Source organism: Astyanax mexicanus, chromosome 20 (assembly GCF_023375975.1).
Source record: "Astyanax mexicanus isolate ESR-SI-001 chromosome 20, AstMex3_surface, whole genome shotgun sequence".
Lineage (NCBI taxonomy): Eukaryota > Metazoa > Chordata > Actinopteri > Characiformes > Acestrorhamphidae > Astyanax > Astyanax mexicanus.
The window spans coordinates 10,638,207-10,654,311 of NC_064427.1; the positions used below are offsets into that span (position 1 = coordinate 10,638,207).

The 16,105-nt window shown below is 41.7% G+C and overlaps 30 non-coding genes across 30 annotated transcripts; all 30 read left to right on the forward strand.

Moving 5' to 3' along the window:
* The first annotated feature begins 35 nt into the window (after positions 1 to 35).
* Positions 36 to 226, forward strand: LOC125784965 (U2 spliceosomal RNA). Its single transcript, XR_007427606.1, has one exon. It is a non-coding gene; the product is annotated as a U2 spliceosomal RNA (small nuclear RNA).
* Positions 227 to 765: 539 nt separating this feature from the next.
* LOC125785168 (U5 spliceosomal RNA) lies at positions 766 to 882 on the forward strand. The gene has a single exon (XR_007427796.1). It is a non-coding gene; the product is annotated as a U5 spliceosomal RNA (small nuclear RNA).
* Positions 883 to 1,125: 243 nt separating this feature from the next.
* LOC125784966 (U2 spliceosomal RNA) lies at positions 1,126 to 1,316 on the forward strand. Its single transcript, XR_007427607.1, has one exon. It is a non-coding gene; the product is annotated as a U2 spliceosomal RNA (small nuclear RNA).
* A 539-nt stretch (positions 1,317 to 1,855) lies between these two features.
* Positions 1,856 to 1,972, forward strand: LOC125785169 (U5 spliceosomal RNA). The gene has a single exon (XR_007427797.1). It is a non-coding gene; the product is annotated as a U5 spliceosomal RNA (small nuclear RNA).
* Positions 1,973 to 2,223: 251 nt separating this feature from the next.
* On the forward strand, positions 2,224 to 2,414 carry LOC125784967 (U2 spliceosomal RNA). Its single transcript, XR_007427608.1, has one exon. It is a non-coding gene; the product is annotated as a U2 spliceosomal RNA (small nuclear RNA).
* Positions 2,415 to 2,952: 538 nt separating this feature from the next.
* Positions 2,953 to 3,069, forward strand: LOC125785249 (U5 spliceosomal RNA). The gene has a single exon (XR_007427877.1). It is a non-coding gene; the product is annotated as a U5 spliceosomal RNA (small nuclear RNA).
* Positions 3,070 to 3,312: 243 nt separating this feature from the next.
* LOC125784969 (U2 spliceosomal RNA) lies at positions 3,313 to 3,503 on the forward strand. The gene has a single exon (XR_007427610.1). It is a non-coding gene; the product is annotated as a U2 spliceosomal RNA (small nuclear RNA).
* Positions 3,504 to 4,042: 539 nt separating this feature from the next.
* LOC125785170 (U5 spliceosomal RNA) lies at positions 4,043 to 4,159 on the forward strand. Its single transcript, XR_007427798.1, has one exon. It is a non-coding gene; the product is annotated as a U5 spliceosomal RNA (small nuclear RNA).
* Positions 4,160 to 4,434: 275 nt separating this feature from the next.
* LOC125784970 (U2 spliceosomal RNA) lies at positions 4,435 to 4,625 on the forward strand. The gene has a single exon (XR_007427611.1). It is a non-coding gene; the product is annotated as a U2 spliceosomal RNA (small nuclear RNA).
* Positions 4,626 to 5,164: 539 nt separating this feature from the next.
* Positions 5,165 to 5,281, forward strand: LOC125785171 (U5 spliceosomal RNA). Its single transcript, XR_007427799.1, has one exon. It is a non-coding gene; the product is annotated as a U5 spliceosomal RNA (small nuclear RNA).
* A 217-nt stretch (positions 5,282 to 5,498) lies between these two features.
* LOC125784971 (U2 spliceosomal RNA) lies at positions 5,499 to 5,689 on the forward strand. Its single transcript, XR_007427612.1, has one exon. It is a non-coding gene; the product is annotated as a U2 spliceosomal RNA (small nuclear RNA).
* A 539-nt stretch (positions 5,690 to 6,228) lies between these two features.
* LOC125785172 (U5 spliceosomal RNA) lies at positions 6,229 to 6,345 on the forward strand. Its single transcript, XR_007427800.1, has one exon. It is a non-coding gene; the product is annotated as a U5 spliceosomal RNA (small nuclear RNA).
* Positions 6,346 to 6,566: 221 nt separating this feature from the next.
* On the forward strand, positions 6,567 to 6,757 carry LOC125784972 (U2 spliceosomal RNA). The gene has a single exon (XR_007427613.1). It is a non-coding gene; the product is annotated as a U2 spliceosomal RNA (small nuclear RNA).
* A 539-nt stretch (positions 6,758 to 7,296) lies between these two features.
* LOC125785174 (U5 spliceosomal RNA) lies at positions 7,297 to 7,413 on the forward strand. The gene has a single exon (XR_007427802.1). It is a non-coding gene; the product is annotated as a U5 spliceosomal RNA (small nuclear RNA).
* Positions 7,414 to 7,630: 217 nt separating this feature from the next.
* Positions 7,631 to 7,821, forward strand: LOC125784973 (U2 spliceosomal RNA). Its single transcript, XR_007427614.1, has one exon. It is a non-coding gene; the product is annotated as a U2 spliceosomal RNA (small nuclear RNA).
* A 538-nt stretch (positions 7,822 to 8,359) lies between these two features.
* Positions 8,360 to 8,476, forward strand: LOC125785175 (U5 spliceosomal RNA). Its single transcript, XR_007427803.1, has one exon. It is a non-coding gene; the product is annotated as a U5 spliceosomal RNA (small nuclear RNA).
* A 217-nt stretch (positions 8,477 to 8,693) lies between these two features.
* On the forward strand, positions 8,694 to 8,884 carry LOC125784974 (U2 spliceosomal RNA). The gene has a single exon (XR_007427615.1). It is a non-coding gene; the product is annotated as a U2 spliceosomal RNA (small nuclear RNA).
* Positions 8,885 to 9,423: 539 nt separating this feature from the next.
* Positions 9,424 to 9,540, forward strand: LOC125785176 (U5 spliceosomal RNA). Its single transcript, XR_007427804.1, has one exon. It is a non-coding gene; the product is annotated as a U5 spliceosomal RNA (small nuclear RNA).
* Positions 9,541 to 9,757: 217 nt separating this feature from the next.
* Positions 9,758 to 9,948, forward strand: LOC125784975 (U2 spliceosomal RNA). Its single transcript, XR_007427616.1, has one exon. It is a non-coding gene; the product is annotated as a U2 spliceosomal RNA (small nuclear RNA).
* Positions 9,949 to 10,486: 538 nt separating this feature from the next.
* LOC125785177 (U5 spliceosomal RNA) lies at positions 10,487 to 10,603 on the forward strand. Its single transcript, XR_007427805.1, has one exon. It is a non-coding gene; the product is annotated as a U5 spliceosomal RNA (small nuclear RNA).
* Positions 10,604 to 10,820: 217 nt separating this feature from the next.
* Positions 10,821 to 11,011, forward strand: LOC125784976 (U2 spliceosomal RNA). Its single transcript, XR_007427617.1, has one exon. It is a non-coding gene; the product is annotated as a U2 spliceosomal RNA (small nuclear RNA).
* A 539-nt stretch (positions 11,012 to 11,550) lies between these two features.
* LOC125785178 (U5 spliceosomal RNA) lies at positions 11,551 to 11,667 on the forward strand. The gene has a single exon (XR_007427806.1). It is a non-coding gene; the product is annotated as a U5 spliceosomal RNA (small nuclear RNA).
* A 217-nt stretch (positions 11,668 to 11,884) lies between these two features.
* On the forward strand, positions 11,885 to 12,075 carry LOC125784977 (U2 spliceosomal RNA). Its single transcript, XR_007427618.1, has one exon. It is a non-coding gene; the product is annotated as a U2 spliceosomal RNA (small nuclear RNA).
* Positions 12,076 to 12,614: 539 nt separating this feature from the next.
* Positions 12,615 to 12,731, forward strand: LOC125785179 (U5 spliceosomal RNA). Its single transcript, XR_007427807.1, has one exon. It is a non-coding gene; the product is annotated as a U5 spliceosomal RNA (small nuclear RNA).
* Positions 12,732 to 12,952: 221 nt separating this feature from the next.
* LOC125784979 (U2 spliceosomal RNA) lies at positions 12,953 to 13,143 on the forward strand. Its single transcript, XR_007427619.1, has one exon. It is a non-coding gene; the product is annotated as a U2 spliceosomal RNA (small nuclear RNA).
* A 539-nt stretch (positions 13,144 to 13,682) lies between these two features.
* LOC125785180 (U5 spliceosomal RNA) lies at positions 13,683 to 13,799 on the forward strand. Its single transcript, XR_007427808.1, has one exon. It is a non-coding gene; the product is annotated as a U5 spliceosomal RNA (small nuclear RNA).
* Positions 13,800 to 14,016: 217 nt separating this feature from the next.
* Positions 14,017 to 14,207, forward strand: LOC125784981 (U2 spliceosomal RNA). Its single transcript, XR_007427621.1, has one exon. It is a non-coding gene; the product is annotated as a U2 spliceosomal RNA (small nuclear RNA).
* A 538-nt stretch (positions 14,208 to 14,745) lies between these two features.
* LOC125785181 (U5 spliceosomal RNA) lies at positions 14,746 to 14,862 on the forward strand. Its single transcript, XR_007427809.1, has one exon. It is a non-coding gene; the product is annotated as a U5 spliceosomal RNA (small nuclear RNA).
* A 217-nt stretch (positions 14,863 to 15,079) lies between these two features.
* LOC125784982 (U2 spliceosomal RNA) lies at positions 15,080 to 15,270 on the forward strand. The gene has a single exon (XR_007427622.1). It is a non-coding gene; the product is annotated as a U2 spliceosomal RNA (small nuclear RNA).
* A 539-nt stretch (positions 15,271 to 15,809) lies between these two features.
* LOC125785182 (U5 spliceosomal RNA) lies at positions 15,810 to 15,926 on the forward strand. Its single transcript, XR_007427810.1, has one exon. It is a non-coding gene; the product is annotated as a U5 spliceosomal RNA (small nuclear RNA).
* Positions 15,927 to 16,105: the final 179 nt, after the last annotated feature.

Sequence of the window (16,105 nt, forward strand, 5' to 3'; positions counted from 1 at the left end):
GAAGGGCCCCGCAACCAGGTGGCGATATTCGGGTTATCGCTTCTCGGCCTTTTGGCTAAGATCAAGTGTAGTATCTGTTCTTATCAGTTTAATATCTGATACGCCCTCTATATGAGGGCTACATATTAAATGGATTTTTAGAACAGGGAGCCAGAACAGGAGCTTGCTCCTTCTGCTCCACGCATCGACCTGGTATTGCAGTACCTCCAGGAGCGGTGCACCTTCCTTACAGCGGTGCAAAGAAAGAAGAAACGACTGGGTCGTTGGCTGAGTACTTGAAAAGTGCTTGACTTTTTGTGGGGGAGGGGTCGGTTCTTGTGATTTGTCTTGTGTTTTTTGAAGTGAATGAATGCATGTTTGTGTTGTTGTTCTTGTTCTGTTTATTTATTTATTTATTTATTTATTTAATGACGTTGTTTCCGGCAGGGGGGAGGGTCTTTTTCGAGCGCGTTCCGTTTTCCCTCCGTTTTTGTTCTTTTTTTTTTTTTTTTTTTTTTTTTTTTTTACATTTTTTTTCTTATTTTGTTATATGTGATATGTCGTTTAGCTGGTCTCTTTGTGTTCTTTTGTGTCCCTTTGTGCTCTTTAGGCAACCGAGGCTGTACCCGCCCAGGCGTGACATCATCAGGAATCGGGCGCGTTAACTGGAGGAAAAGACAGAAAAGTCGACGGTTGCCTTCCCTCTCGAGCTTCCTTCGCTCCCTGCCTTCCTCCAGCTGTCTCGGCCCTTTTTGGACCTCGGAGGGCTCTGCGGAGTTACGGGTATAGCTCGGGTTTCTCTTCATTCACGTATAAATCTTTCGCCTTTTACTAAAGATTTCCGTGGAGAGGAACGTTGACGAGTATTGTTTATTTTTTGAAGGCTTTGCTTTTAGCAAAGCTGCATATTTTGGTCAATAAAAGAAATCAAATAAATAAATAAATAAATAAATAAATAAATAAATAAAGAATGAAAGAAAGAAAGAAAGAAAGAAAAGGAAAGGAAAGGAAAGGAAAAAGTCAAACCTCTTTGAACAACGGCTAGAGTAGGGAGGCATTAATTGGCTGAGAAATCTGCTGGCTTCGCCGCTTAGTAGCTACATAGTAAAAAGAAGGGCCCCGCAACCAGGTGGCGATATTCGGGTTATCGCTTCTCGGCCTTTTGGCTAAGATCAAGTGTAGTATCTGTTCTTATCAGTTTAATATCTGATACGCCCTCTATATGAGGGCTACATATTAAATGGATTTTTAGAACAGGGAGCCAGAACAGGAGCTTGCTCCTTCTGCTCCACGCATCGACCTGGTATTGCAGTACCTCCAGGAGCGGTGCACCTTCCTTACAGCGGTGCAAAGAAAGAAGAAACGACTGGGTCGTTGGCTGAGTACTTGAAAAGTGCTTGACTTTTTGTGGGGGAGGGGTCGGTTCTTGTGATTTGTCTTGTGTTTTTTGAAGTGAATGAATGCATGTTTGTGTTGTTGTTCTTGTTCTGTTTATTTATTTATTTATTTATTTATTTAATGACGTTGTTTCCGGCAGGGGGGAGGGTCTTTTTCGAGCGCGTTCCGTTTTCCCTCCGTTTTTGTTCTTTTTTTTTTTTTTTTTTTTTTTTTTTTTTACATTTTTTTTCTTATTTTGTTATATGTGATATGTCGTTTAGCTGGTCTCTTTGTGTTCTTTTGTGTCCCTTTGTGCTCTTTAGGCAACCGAGGCTGTACCCGCCCAGGCGTGACATCATCAGGAATCGGGCGCGTTAACTGGAGGAAAAGACAGAAAAGTCGACGGTTGCCTTCCCTCTCGAGCTTCCTTCGCTCCCTGCCTTCCTCCAGCTGTCTCGGCCCTTTTTGGACCTCGGAGGGCTCTGCGGAGTTACGGGTATAGCTCGGGTTTCTCTTCATTCACGTATAAATCTTTCGCCTTTTACTAAAGATTTCCGTGGAGAGGAACGTTGACGAGTATTGTTTATTTTTTGAAGGCTTTGCTTTTAGCAAAGCTGCATATTTTGGTCAATAAAAGAAATCAAATAAATAAATAAATAAATAAATAAATAAATAAATAAAGAATGAAAGAAAGAAAGAAAGAAAGAAAGAAAGAAAAGGAAAGGAAAGGAAAGGAAAAAGTCAAACCTCTTTGAACAACGGCTAGAGTAGGGAGGCATTAATTGGCTGAGAAATCTGCTGGCTTCGCCGCTTAGTAGCTACATAGTAAAAAGAAGGGCCCCGCAACCAGGTGGCGATATTCGGGTTATCGCTTCTCGGCCTTTTGGCTAAGATCAAGTGTAGTATCTGTTCTTATCAGTTTAATATCTGATACGCCCTCTATATGAGGGCTACATATTAAATGGATTTTTAGAACAGGGAGCCAGAACAGGAGCTTGCTCCTTCTGCTCCACGCATCGACCTGGTATTGCAGTACCTCCAGGAGCGGTGCACCTTCCTTACAGCGGTGCAAAGAAAGAAGAAACGACTGGGTCGTTGGCTGAGTACTTGAAAAGTGCTTGACTTTTTGTGGGGGAGGGGTCGGTTCTTGTGATTTGTCTTGTGTTTTTTGAAGTGAATGAATGCATGTTTGTGTTGTTGTTCTTGTTCTGTTTATTTATTTATTTATTTATTTATTTAATGACGTTGTTTCCGGCAGGGGGGAGGGTCTTTTTCGAGCGCGTTCCGTTTTCCCTCCGTTTTTGTTCTTTTTTTTTTTTTTTTTTTTTTTTTTTTTACATTTTTTTTCTTATTTTGTTATATGTGATATGTCGTTTAGCTGGTCTCTTTGTGTTCTTTTGTGTCCCTTTGTGCTCTTTAGGCAACCGAGGCTGTACCCGCCCAGGCGTGACATCATCAGGAATCGGGCGCGTTAACTGGAGGAAAAGACAGAAAAGTCGACGGTTGCCTTCCCTCTCGAGCTTCCTTCGCTCCCTGCCTTCCTCCAGCTGTCTCGGCCCTTTTTGGACCTCGGAGGGCTCTGCGGAGTTACGGGTATAGCTCGGGTTTCTCTTCATTCACGTATAAATCTTTTGCCTTTTACTAAAGATTTCCGTGGAGAGGAACGTTGACGAGTATTGTTTATTTTTTGAAGGCTTTGCTTTTAGCAAAGCTGCATATTTTGGTCAATAAAAGAAATCAAATAAATAAATAAATAAATAAATAAATAAATAAATAAAGAATGAAAGAAAGAAAGAAAGAAAGAAAAGGAAAGGAAAGGAAAGGAAAAAGTCAAACCTCTTTGAACAACGGCTAGAGTAGGGAGGCATTAATTGGCTGAGAAATCTGCTGGCTTCGCCGCTTAGTAGCTACATAGTAAAAAGAAGGGCCCCGCAACCAGGTGGCGATATTCGGGTTATCGCTTCTCGGCCTTTTGGCTAAGATCAAGTGTAGTATCTGTTCTTATCAGTTTAATATCTGATACGCCCTCTATATGAGGGCTACATATTAAATGGATTTTTAGAACAGGGAGCCAGAACAGGAGCTTGCTCCTTCTGCTCCACGCATCGACCTGGTATTGCAGTACCTCCAGGAGCGGTGCACCTTCCTTACAGCGGTGCAAAGAAAGAAGAAACGACTGGGTCGTTGGCTGAGTACTTGAAAAGTGCTTGACTTTTTGTGGGGGAGGGGTCGGTTCTTGTGATTTGTCTTGTGTTTTTTGAAGTGAATGAATGCATGTTTGTGTTGTTGTTCTTGTTCTGTTTATTTATTTATTTATTTATTTATTTAATGACGTTGTTTCCGGCAGGGGGGAGGGTCTTTTTCGAGCGCGTTCCGTTTTCCCTCCGTTTTTGTTCTTTTTTTTTTTTTTTTTTTTTTTTTTTTTTACATTTTTTTTCTTATTTTGTTATATGTGATATGTCGTTTAGCTGGTCTCTTTGTGTTCTTTTGTGTCCCTTTGTGCTCTTTAGGCAACCGAGGCTGTACCCGCCCAGGCGTGACATCATCAGGAATCGGGCGCGTTAACTGGAGGAAAAGACAGAAAAGTCGACGGTTGCCTTCCCTCTCGAGCTTCCTTCGCTCCCTGCCTTCCTCCAGCTGTCTCGGCCCTTTTTGGACCTCGGAGGGCTCTGCGGAGTTACGGGTATAGCTCGGGTTTCTCTTCATTCACGTATAAATCTTTCGCCTTTTACTAAAGATTTCCGTGGAGAGGAACGTTGACGAGTATTGTTTATTTTTTGAAGGCTTTGCTTTTAGCAAAGCTGCATAGGAACGTTGACGAGTATTGTTTATTTTTTGAAGGCTTTGCTTTTAGCAAAGCTGCATATTTTGGTCAATAAAAGAAATCAAATAAATAAATAAATAAAGAAAGAAAGAAAGAAAGAAAGAAAGAAAGAAAAGGAAAGGAAAAAGTCAAACCTCTTTGAACAACGGCTAGAGTAGGGAGGCATTAATTGGCTGAGAAATCTGCTGGCTTCGCCGCTTAGTAGCTACATAGTAAAAAGAAGGGCCCCGCAACCAGGTGGCGATATTCGGGTTATCGCTTCTCGGCCTTTTGGCTAAGATCAAGTGTAGTATCTGTTCTTATCAGTTTAATATCTGATACGCCCTCTATATGAGGGCTACATATTAAATGGATTTTTAGAACAGGGAGCCAGAACAGGAGCTTGCTCCTTCTGCTCCACGCATCGACCTGGTATTGCAGTACCTCCAGGAGCGGTGCACCTTCCTTACAGCGGTGCAAAGAAAGAAGAAACGACTGGGTCGTTGGCTGAGTACTTGAAGAGTGCTTGATTTTTTGTGGGGGAGGGGTCGGTTCTTGTGATTTGTCTTGTGTTTTTTGAAGTGAATGAATGCATGTTTGTGTTGTTGTTCTTGTTCTGTTTATTTATTTATTTATTTATTTATTTAATGACGTTGTTTCCGGCAGGGGGAGGGTCTTTTTCGAGCGCGTTCCGTTTTCCCTCCGTTTTTGTTCTTTTTTTTTTTTTTTTTTTTTTTTTTTTTTTTAATTTTTTTTCTTATTTTGTTATATGTGATATGTCGTTTAGCTGGTCTCTTTGTGTTCTTTTGTGTCCCTTTGTGCTCTTTAGGCAAACGAGACTGTACCCGCCCAGGCGTGACATCATCAGGAATCGGGCGCGTTAACTGGAGGAAAAGACAGAAAAGTCGACGGTTGCCTTCCCTCTCGAGCTTCCTTCGCTCCCTGCCTTCCTCCAGCTGTCTCGGCCCTTTTTGGACCTCGGAGGGCTCTGCGGAGTTACGGGTATAGCTCGGGTTTCTCTTCATTCACGTATAAATCTTTCGCCTTTTACTAAAGATTTCCGTGGAGAGGAACGTTGACGAGTATTGTTTATTTTTTGAAGGCTTTGCTTTTAGCAAAGCTGCATATTTTGGTCAATAAAAGAAATCAAATAAATAAATAAATAAAGAAAGAAAGAAAGAAAGAAAGAAAGAAAGAAAAGGAAAGGAAAAAGTCAAACCTCTTTGAACAACGGCTAGAGTAGGGAGGCATTAATTGGCTGAGAAATCTGCTGGCTTCGCCGCTTAGTAGCTACATAGTAAAAAGAAGGGCCCCGCAACCAGGTGGCGATATTCGGGTTATCGCTTCTCGGCCTTTTGGCTAAGATCAAGTGTAGTATCTGTTCTTATCAGTTTAATATCTGATACGCCCTCTATATGAGGGCTACATATTAAATGGATTTTTAGAACAGGGAGCCAGAACAGGAGCTTGCTCCTTCTGCTCCACGCATCGACCTGGTATTGCAGTACCTCCAGGAGCGGTGCACCTTCCTTACAGCGGTGCAAAGAAAGAAGAAACGACTGGGTCGTTGGCTGAGTACTTGAAGAGTGCTTGATTTTTTGTGGGGGAGGGGTCGGTTCTTGTGATTTGTCTTGTGTTTTTTGAAGTGAATGAATGCATGTTTGTGTTGTTGTTCTTGTTCTGTTTATTTATTTATTTATTTATTTATTTAATGACGTTGTTTCCGGCAGGGGGAGGGTCTTTTTCGAGCGCGTTCCGTTTTCCCTCCGTTTTTGTTCTTTTTTTTTTTTTTTTTTTTTTTTTTTTTTTTAATTTTTTTTCTTATTTTGTTATATGTGATATGTCGTTTAGCTGGTCTCTTTGTGTTCTTTTGTGTCCCTTTGTGCTCTTTAGGCAAACGAGACTGTACCCGCCCAGGCGTGACATCATCAGGAATCGGGCGCGTTAACTGGAGGAAAAGACAGAAAAGTCGACGGTTGCCTTCCCTCTCGAGCTTCCTTCGCTCCCTGCCTTCCTCCAGCTGTCTCGGCCCTTTTTGGACCTCGGAGGGCTCTGCGGAGTTACGGGTATAGCTCGGGTTTCTCTTCATTCACGTATAAATCTTTCGCCTTTTACTAAAGATTTCCGTGGAGAGGAACGTTGACGAGTATTGTTTATTTTTTGAAGGCTTTGCTTTTAGCAAAGCTGCATATTTTGGTCAATAAAAGAAATCAAATAAATAAATAAATAAAGAAAGAAAGAAAGAAAGAAAGAAAGAAAGAAAGAAAAGGAAAGGAAAAAGTCAAACCTCTTTGAACAACGGCTAGAGTAGGGAGGCATTAATTGGCTGAGAAATCTGCTGGCTTCGCCGCTTAGTAGCTACATAGTAAAAAGAAGGGCCCCGCAACCAGGTGGCGATATTCGGGTTATCGCTTCTCGGCCTTTTGGCTAAGATCAAGTGTAGTATCTGTTCTTATCAGTTTAATATCTGATACGCCCTCTATATGAGGGCTACATATTAAATGGATTTTTAGAACAGGGAGCCAGAACAGGAGCTTGCTCCTTCTGCTCCACGCATCGACCTGGTATTGCAGTACCTCCAGGAGCGGTGCACCTTCCTTACAGCGGTGCAAAGAAAGAAGAAACGACTGGGTCGTTGGCTGAGTACTTGAAGAGTGCTTGATTTTTTGTGGGGGAGGGGTCGGTTCTTGTGATTTGTCTTGTGTTTTTTGAAGTGAATGAATGCATGTTTGTGTTGTTGTTCTTGTTCTGTTTATTTATTTATTTATTTATTTATTTAATGACGTTGTTTCCGGCAGGGGGAGGGTCTTTTTCGAGCGCGTTCCGTTTTCCCTCCGTTTTTGTTCTTTTTTTTTTTTTTTTTTTTTTTTTTTTTTTTAATTTTTTTTCTTATTTTGTTATATGTGATATGTCGTTTAGCTGGTCTCTTTGTGTTCTTTTGTGTCCCTTTGTGCTCTTTAGGCAAACGAGACTGTACCCGCCCAGGCGTGACATCATCAGGAATCGGGCGCGTTAACTGGAGGAAAAGACAGAAAAGTCGACGGTTGCCTTCCCTCTCGAGCTTCCTTCGCTCCCTGCCTTCCTCCAGCTGTCTCGGCCCTTTTTGGACCTCGGAGGGCTCTGCGGAGTTACGGGTATAGCTCGGGTTTCTCTTCATTCACGTATAAATCTTTCGCCTTTTACTAAAGATTTCCGTGGAGAGGAACGTTGACGAGTATTGTTTATTTTTTGAAGGCTTTGCTTTTAGCAAAGCTGCATATTTTGGTCAATAAAAGAAATCAAATAAATAAATAAATAAAGAAAGAAAGAAAGAAAGAAAGAAAGAAAGAAAAGGAAAGGAAAAAGTCAAACCTCTTTGAACAACGGCTAGAGTAGGGAGGCATTAATTGGCTGAGAAATCTGCTGGCTTCGCCGCTTAGTAGCTACATAGTAAAAAGAAGGGCCCCGCAACCAGGTGGCGATATTCGGGTTATCGCTTCTCGGCCTTTTGGCTAAGATCAAGTGTAGTATCTGTTCTTATCAGTTTAATATCTGATACGCCCTCTATATGAGGGCTACATATTAAATGGATTTTTAGAACAGGGAGCCAGAACAGGAGCTTGCTCCTTCTGCTCCACGCATCGACCTGGTATTGCAGTACCTCCAGGAGCGGTGCACCTTCCTTACAGCGGTGCAAAGAAAGAAGAAACGACTGGGTCGTTGGCTGAGTACTTGAAGAGTGCTTGATTTTTTGTGGGGGAGGGGTCGGTTCTTGTGATTTGTCTTGTGTTTTTTGAAGTGAATGAATGCATGTTTGTGTTGTTGTTCTTGTTCTGTTTATTTATTTATTTATTTATTTATTTAATGACGTTGTTTCCGGCAGGGGGAGGGTCTTTTTCGAGCGCGTTCCGTTTTCCCTCCGTTTTTGTTCTTTTTTTTTTTTTTTTTTTTTTTTTTTTTTTAATTTTTTTTCTTATTTTGTTATATGTGATATGTCGTTTAGCTGGTCTCTTTGTGTTCTTTTGTGTCCCTTTGTGCTCTTTAGGCAAACGAGACTGTACCCGCCCAGGCGTGACATCATCAGGAATCGGGCGCGTTAACTGGAGGAAAAGACAGAAAAGTCGACGGTTGCCTTCCCTCTCGAGCTTCCTTCGCTCCCTGCCTTCCTCCAGCTGTCTCGGCCCTTTTTGGACCTCGGAGGGCTCTGCGGAGTTACGGGTATAGCTCGGGTTTCTCTTCATTCACGTATAAATCTTTCGCCTTTTACTAAAGATTTCCGTGGAGAGGAACGTTGACGAGTATTGTTTATTTTTTGAAGGCTTTGCTTTTAGCAAAGCTGCATATTTTGGTCAATAAAAGAAATCAAATAAATAAATAAATAAAGAAAGAAAGAAAGAAAGAAAGAAAGAAAGAAAAGGAAAGGAAAAAGTCAAACCTCTTTGAACAACGGCTAGAGTAGGGAGGCATTAATTGGCTGAGAAATCTGCTGGCTTCGCCGCTTAGTAGCTACATAGTAAAAAGAAGGGCCCCGCAACCAGGTGGCGATATTCGGGTTATCGCTTCTCGGCCTTTTGGCTAAGATCAAGTGTAGTATCTGTTCTTATCAGTTTAATATCTGATACGCCCTCTATATGAGGGCTACATATTAAATGGATTTTTAGAACAGGGAGCCAGAACAGGAGCTTGCTCCTTCTGCTCCACGCATCGACCTGGTATTGCAGTACCTCCAGGAGCGGTGCACCTTCCTTACAGCGGTGCAAAGAAAGAAGAAACGACTGGGTCGTTGGCTGAGTACTTGAAGAGTGCTTGATTTTTTGTGGGGGAGGGGTCGGTTCTTGTGATTTGTCTTGTGTTTTTTGAAGTGAATGAATGCATGTTTGTGTTGTTGTTCTTGTTCTGTTTATTTATTTATTTATTTATTTATTTAATGACGTTGTTTCCGGCAGGGGGAGGGTCTTTTTCGAGCGCGTTCCGTTTTCCCTCCGTTTTTGTTCTTTTTTTTTTTTTTTTTTTTTTTTTTTTTTTTAATTTTTTTTCTTATTTTGTTATATGTGATATGTCGTTTAGCTGGTCTCTTTGTGTTCTTTTGTGTCCCTTTGTGCTCTTTAGGCAAACGAGACTGTACCCGCCCAGGCGTGACATCATCAGGAATCGGGCGCGTTAACTGGAGGAAAAGACAGAAAAGTCGACGGTTGCCTTCCCTCTCGAGCTTCCTTCGCTCCCTGCCTTCCTCCAGCTGTCTCGGCCCTTTTTGGACCTCGGAGGGCTCTGCGGAGTTACGGGTATAGCTCGGGTTTCTCTTCATTCACGTATAAATCTTTCGCCTTTTACTAAAGATTTCCGTGGAGAGGAACGTTGACGAGTATTGTTTATTTTTTGAAGGCTTTGCTTTTAGCAAAGCTGCATATTTTGGTCAATAAAAGAAATCAAATAAATAAATAAATAAAGAAAGAAAGAAAGAAAGAAAGAAAGAAAGAAAAGGAAAGGAAAAAGTCAAACCTCTTTGAACAACGGCTAGAGTAGGGAGGCATTAATTGGCTGAGAAATCTGCTGGCTTCGCCGCTTAGTAGCTACATAGTAAAAAGAAGGGCCCCGCAACCAGGTGGCGATATTCGGGTTATCGCTTCTCGGCCTTTTGGCTAAGATCAAGTGTAGTATCTGTTCTTATCAGTTTAATATCTGATACGCCCTCTATATGAGGGCTACATATTAAATGGATTTTTAGAACAGGGAGCCAGAACAGGAGCTTGCTCCTTCTGCTCCACGCATCGACCTGGTATTGCAGTACCTCCAGGAGCGGTGCACCTTCCTTACAGCGGTGCAAAGAAAGAAGAAACGACTGGGTCGTTGGCTGAGTACTTGAAGAGTGCTTGATTTTTTGTGGGGGAGGGGTCGGTTCTTGTGATTTGTCTTGTGTTTTTTGAAGTGAATGAATGCATGTTTGTGTTGTTGTTCTTGTTCTGTTTATTTATTTATTTATTTATTTATTTAATGACGTTGTTTCCGGCAGGGGGAGGGTCTTTTTCGAGCGCGTTCCGTTTTCCCTCCGTTTTTGTTCTTTTTTTTTTTTTTTTTTTTTTTTTTTTTTTAATTTTTTTTCTTATTTTGTTATATGTGATATGTCGTTTAGCTGGTCTCTTTGTGTTCTTTTGTGTCCCTTTGTGCTCTTTAGGCAAACGAGACTGTACCCGCCCAGGCGTGACATCATCAGGAATCGGGCGCGTTAACTGGAGGAAAAGACAGAAAAGTCGACGGTTGCCTTCCCTCTCGAGCTTCCTTCGCTCCCTGCCTTCCTCCAGCTGTCTCGGCCCTTTTTGGACCTCGGAGGGCTCTGCGGAGTTACGGGTATAGCTCGGGTTTCTCTTCATTCACGTATAAATCTTTCGCCTTTTACTAAAGATTTCCGTGGAGAGGAACGTTGACGAGTATTGTTTATTTTTTGAAGGCTTTGCTTTTAGCAAAGCTGCATATTTTGGTCAATAAAAGAAATCAAATAAATAAATAAATAAAGAAAGAAAGAAAGAAAGAAAGAAAGAAAGAAAAGGAAAGGAAAAAGTCAAACCTCTTTGAACAACGGCTAGAGTAGGGAGGCATTAATTGGCTGAGAAATCTGCTGGCTTCGCCGCTTAGTAGCTACATAGTAAAAAGAAGGGCCCCGCAACCAGGTGGCGATATTCGGGTTATCGCTTCTCGGCCTTTTGGCTAAGATCAAGTGTAGTATCTGTTCTTATCAGTTTAATATCTGATACGCCCTCTATATGAGGGCTACATATTAAATGGATTTTTAGAACAGGGAGCCAGAACAGGAGCTTGCTCCTTCTGCTCCACGCATCGACCTGGTATTGCAGTACCTCCAGGAGCGGTGCACCTTCCTTACAGCGGTGCAAAGAAAGAAGAAACGACTGGGTCGTTGGCTGAGTACTTGAAGAGTGCTTGATTTTTTGTGGGGGAGGGGTCGGTTCTTGTGATTTGTCTTGTGTTTTTTGAAGTGAATGAATGCATGTTTGTGTTGTTGTTCTTGTTCTGTTTATTTATTTATTTATTTATTTATTTAATGACGTTGTTTCCGGCAGGGGGAGGGTCTTTTTCGAGCGCGTTCCGTTTTCCCTCCGTTTTTGTTCTTTTTTTTTTTTTTTTTTTTTTTTTTTTTTTTAATTTTTTTTCTTATTTTGTTATATGTGATATGTCGTTTAGCTGGTCTCTTTGTGTTCTTTTGTGTCCCTTTGTGCTCTTTAGGCAAACGAGACTGTACCCGCCCAGGCGTGACATCATCAGGAATCGGGCGCGTTAACTGGAGGAAAAGACAGAAAAGTCGACGGTTGCCTTCCCTCTCGAGCTTCCTTCGCTCCCTGCCTTCCTCCAGCTGTCTCGGCCCTTTTTGGACCTCGGAGGGCTCTGCGGAGTTACGGGTATAGCTCGGGTTTCTCTTCATTCACGTATAAATCTTTCGCCTTTTACTAAAGATTTCCGTGGAGAGGAACGTTGACGAGTATTGTTTATTTTTTGAAGGCTTTGCTTTTAGCAAAGCTGCATATTTTGGTCAATAAAAGAAATCAAATAAATAAATAAATAAAGAAAGAAAGAAAGAAAGAAAGAAAGAAAGAAAAGGAAAGGAAAAAGTCAAACCTCTTTGAACAACGGCTAGAGTAGGGAGGCATTAATTGGCTGAGAAATCTGCTGGCTTCGCCGCTTAGTAGCTACATAGTAAAAAGAAGGGCCCCGCAACCAGGTGGCGATATTCGGGTTATCGCTTCTCGGCCTTTTGGCTAAGATCAAGTGTAGTATCTGTTCTTATCAGTTTAATATCTGATACGCCCTCTATATGAGGGCTACATATTAAATGGATTTTTAGAACAGGGAGCCAGAACAGGAGCTTGCTCCTTCTGCTCCACGCATCGACCTGGTATTGCAGTACCTCCAGGAGCGGTGCACCTTCCTTACAGCGGTGCAAAGAAAGAAGAAACGACTGGGTCGTTGGCTGAGTACTTGAAGAGTGCTTGATTTTTTGTGGGGGAGGGGTCGGTTCTTGTGATTTGTCTTGTGTTTTTTGAAGTGAATGAATGCATGTTTGTGTTGTTGTTCTTGTTCTGTTTATTTATTTATTTATTTATTTATTTAATGACGTTGTTTCCGGCAGGGGGAGGGTCTTTTTCGAGCGCGTTCCGTTTTCCCTCCGTTTTTGTTCTTTTTTTTTTTTTTTTTTTTTTTTTTTTTTTTAATTTTTTTTCTTATTTTGTTATATGTGATATGTCGTTTAGCTGGTCTCTTTGTGTTCTTTTGTGTCCCTTTGTGCTCTTTAGGCAAACGAGACTGTACCCGCCCAGGCGTGACATCATCAGGAATCGGGCGCGTTAACTGGAGGAAAAGACAGAAAAGTCGACGGTTGCCTTCCCTCTCGAGCTTCCTTCGCTCCCTGCCTTCCTCCAGCTGTCTCGGCCCTTTTTGGACCTCGGAGGGCTCTGCGGAGTTACGGGTATAGCTCGGGTTTCTCTTCATTCACGTATAAATCTTTCGCCTTTTACTAAAGATTTCCGTGGAGAGGAACGTTGACGAGTATTGTTTATTTTTTGAAGGCTTTGCTTTTAGCAAAGCTGCATATTTTGGTCAATAAAAGAAATCAAATAAATAAATAAATAAAGAAAGAAAGAAAGAAAGAAAGAAAGAAAGAAAGAAAAGGAAAGGAAAAAGTCAAACCTCTTTGAACAACGGCTAGAGTAGGGAGGCATTAATTGGCTGAGAAATCTGCTGGCTTCGCCGCTTAGTAGCTACATAGTAAAAAGAAGGGCCCCGCAACCAGGTGGCGATATTCGGGTTATCGCTTCTCGGCCTTTTGGCTAAGATCAAGTGTAGTATCTGTTCTTATCAGTTTAATATCTGATACGCCCTCTATATGAGGGCTACATATTAAATGGATTTTTAGAACAGGGAGCCAGAACAGGAGCTTGCTCCTTCTGCTCCACGCATCGACCTGGTATTGCAGTACCTCCAGGAGCGGTGCACCTTCCTTACAGCGGTGCAAAGAAAGAAGAAACGACTGGGTCGTTGGCTGAGTACTTGAAGAGTGCTTGATTTTTTGTGGGGGAGGGGTCGGTTCTTGTGATTTGTCTTGTGTTTTTTGAAGTGAATGAATGCATGTTTGTGTTGTTGTTCTTGTTCTGTTTATTTATTTATTTATTTATTTATTTAATGACGTTGTTTCCGGCAGGGGGAGGGTCTTTTTCGAGCGCGTTCCGTTTTCCCTCCGTTTTTGTTCTTTTTTTTTTTTTTTTTTTTTTTTTTTTTTTTAATTTTTTTTCTTATTTTGTTATATGTGATATGTCGTTTAGCTGGTCTCTTTGTGTTCTTTTGTGTCCCTTTGTGCTCTTTAGGCAAACGAGACTGTACCCGCCCAGGCGTGACATCATCAGGAATCGGGCGCGTTAACTGGAGGAAAAGACAGAAAAGTCGACGGTTGCCTTCCCTCTCGAGCTTCCTTCGCTCCCTGCCTTCCTCCAGCTGTCTCGGCCCTTTTTGGACCTCGGAGGGCTCTGCGGAGTTACGGGTATAGCTCGGGTTTCTCTTCATTCACGTATAAATCTTTCGCCTTTTACTAAAGATTTCCGTGGAGAGGAACGTTGACGAGTATTGTTTATTTTTTGAAGGCTTTGCTTTTAGCAAAGCTGCATATTTTGGTCAATAAAAGAAATCAAATAAATAAATAAATAAAGAAAGAAAGAAAGAAAGAAAGAAAGAAAGAAAAGGAAAGGAAAAAGTCAAACCTCTTTGAACAACGGCTAGAGTAGGGAGGCATTAATTGGCTGAGAAATCTGCTGGCTTCGCCGCTTAGTAGCTACATAGTAAAAAGAAGGGCCCCGCAACCAGGTGGCGATATTCGGGTTATCGCTTCTCGGCCTTTTGGCTAAGATCAAGTGTAGTATCTGTTCTTATCAGTTTAATATCTGATACGCCCTCTATATGAGGGCTACATATTAAATGGATTTTTAGAACAGGGAGCCAGAACAGGAGCTTGCTCCTTCTGCTCCACGCATCGACCTGGTATTGCAGTACCTCCAGGAGCGGTGCACCTTCCTTACAGCGGTGCAAAGAAAGAAGAAACGACTGGGTCGTTGGCTGAGTACTTGAAGAGTGCTTGATTTTTTGTGGGGGAGGGGTCGGTTCTTGTGATTTGTCTTGTGTTTTTTGAAGTGAATGAATGCATGTTTGTGTTGTTGTTCTTGTTCTGTTTATTTATTTATTTATTTATTTATTTAATGACGTTGTTTCCGGCAGGGGGAGGGTCTTTTTCGAGCGCGTTCCGTTTTCCCTCCGTTTTTGTTCTTTTTTTTTTTTTTTTTTTTTTTTTTTTTTTAATTTTTTTTCTTATTTTGTTATATGTGATATGTCGTTTAGCTGGTCTCTTTGTGTTCTTTTGTGTCCCTTTGTGCTCTTTAGGCAAACGAGACTGTACCCGCCCAGGCGTGACATCATCAGGAATCGGGCGCGTTAACTGGAGGAAAAGACAGAAAAGTCGACGGTTGCCTTCCCTCTCGAGCTTCCTTCGCTCCCTGCCTTCCTCCAGCTGTCTCGGCCCTTTTTGGACCTCGGAGGGCTCTGCGGAGTTACGGGTATAGCTCGGGTTTCTCTTCATTCACGTATAAATCTTTCGCCTTTTACTAAAGATTTCCGTGGAGAGGAACGTTGACGAGTATTGTTTATTTTTTGAAGGCTTTGCTTTTAGCAAAGCTGCATATTTTGGTCAATAAAAGAAATCAAATAAATAAATAAATAAAGAAAGAAAGAAAGAAAGAAAGAAAGAAAGAAAAGGAAAGGAAAAAGTCAAACCTCTTTGAACAACGGCTAGAGTAGGGAGGCATTAATTGGCTGAGAAATCTGCTGGCTTCGCCGCTTAGTAGCTACATAGTAAAAAGAAGGGCCCCGCAACCAGGTGGCGATATTCGGGTTATCGCTTCTCGGCCTTTTGGCTAAGATCAAGTGTAGTATCTGTTCTTATCAGTTTAATATCTGATACGCCCTCTATATGAGGGCTACATATTAAATGGATTTTTAGAACAGGGAGCCAGAACAGGAGCTTGCTCCTTCTGCTCCACGCATCGACCTGGTATTGCAGTACCTCCAGGAGCGGTGCACCTTCCTTACAGCGGTGCAAAGAAAGAAGAAACGACTGGGTCGTTGGCTGAGTACTTGAAGAGTGCTTGATTTTTTGTGGGGGAGGGGTCGGTTCTTGTGATTTGTCTTGTGTTTTTTGAAGTGAATGAATGCATGTTTGTGTTGTTGTTCTTGTTCTGTTTATTTATTTATTTATTTATTTATTTAATGACGTTGTTTCCGGCAGGGGGAGGGTCTTTTTCGAGCGCGTTCCGTTTTCCCTCCGTTTTTGTTCTTTTTTTTTTTTTTTTTTTTTTTTTTTTTTTTAATTTTTTTTCTTATTTTGTTATATGTGATATGTCGTTTAGCTGGTCTCTTTGTGTTCTTTTGTGTCCCTTTGTGCTCTTTAGGCAAACGAGACTGTACCCGCCCAGGCGTGACATCATCAGGAATCGGGCGCGTTAACTGGAGGAAAAGACAGAAAAGTCGACGGTTGCCTTCCCTCTCGAGCTTCCTTCGCTCCCTGCCTTCCTCCAGCTGTCTCGGCCCTTTTTGGACCTCGGAGGGCTCTGCGGAGTTACGGGTATAGCTCGGGTTTCTCTTCATTCACGTATAAATCTTTCGCCTTTTACTAAAGATTTCCGTGGAGAGGAACGTTGACGAGTATTGTTTATTTTTTGAAGGCTTTGCTTTTAGCAAAGCTGCATATTTTGGTCAATAAAAGAAATCAAATAAATAAATAAATAAAGAAAGAAAGAAAGAAAGAAAGAAAGAAAGAAAAGGAAAGGAAAAAGTCAAACCTCTTTGAAAACGGCTAGAGTAGGGAGGCATTAATTGGCTGAGAAATCTGCTGGCTTCGCCGCTTAGTAGCTACATAGTAAA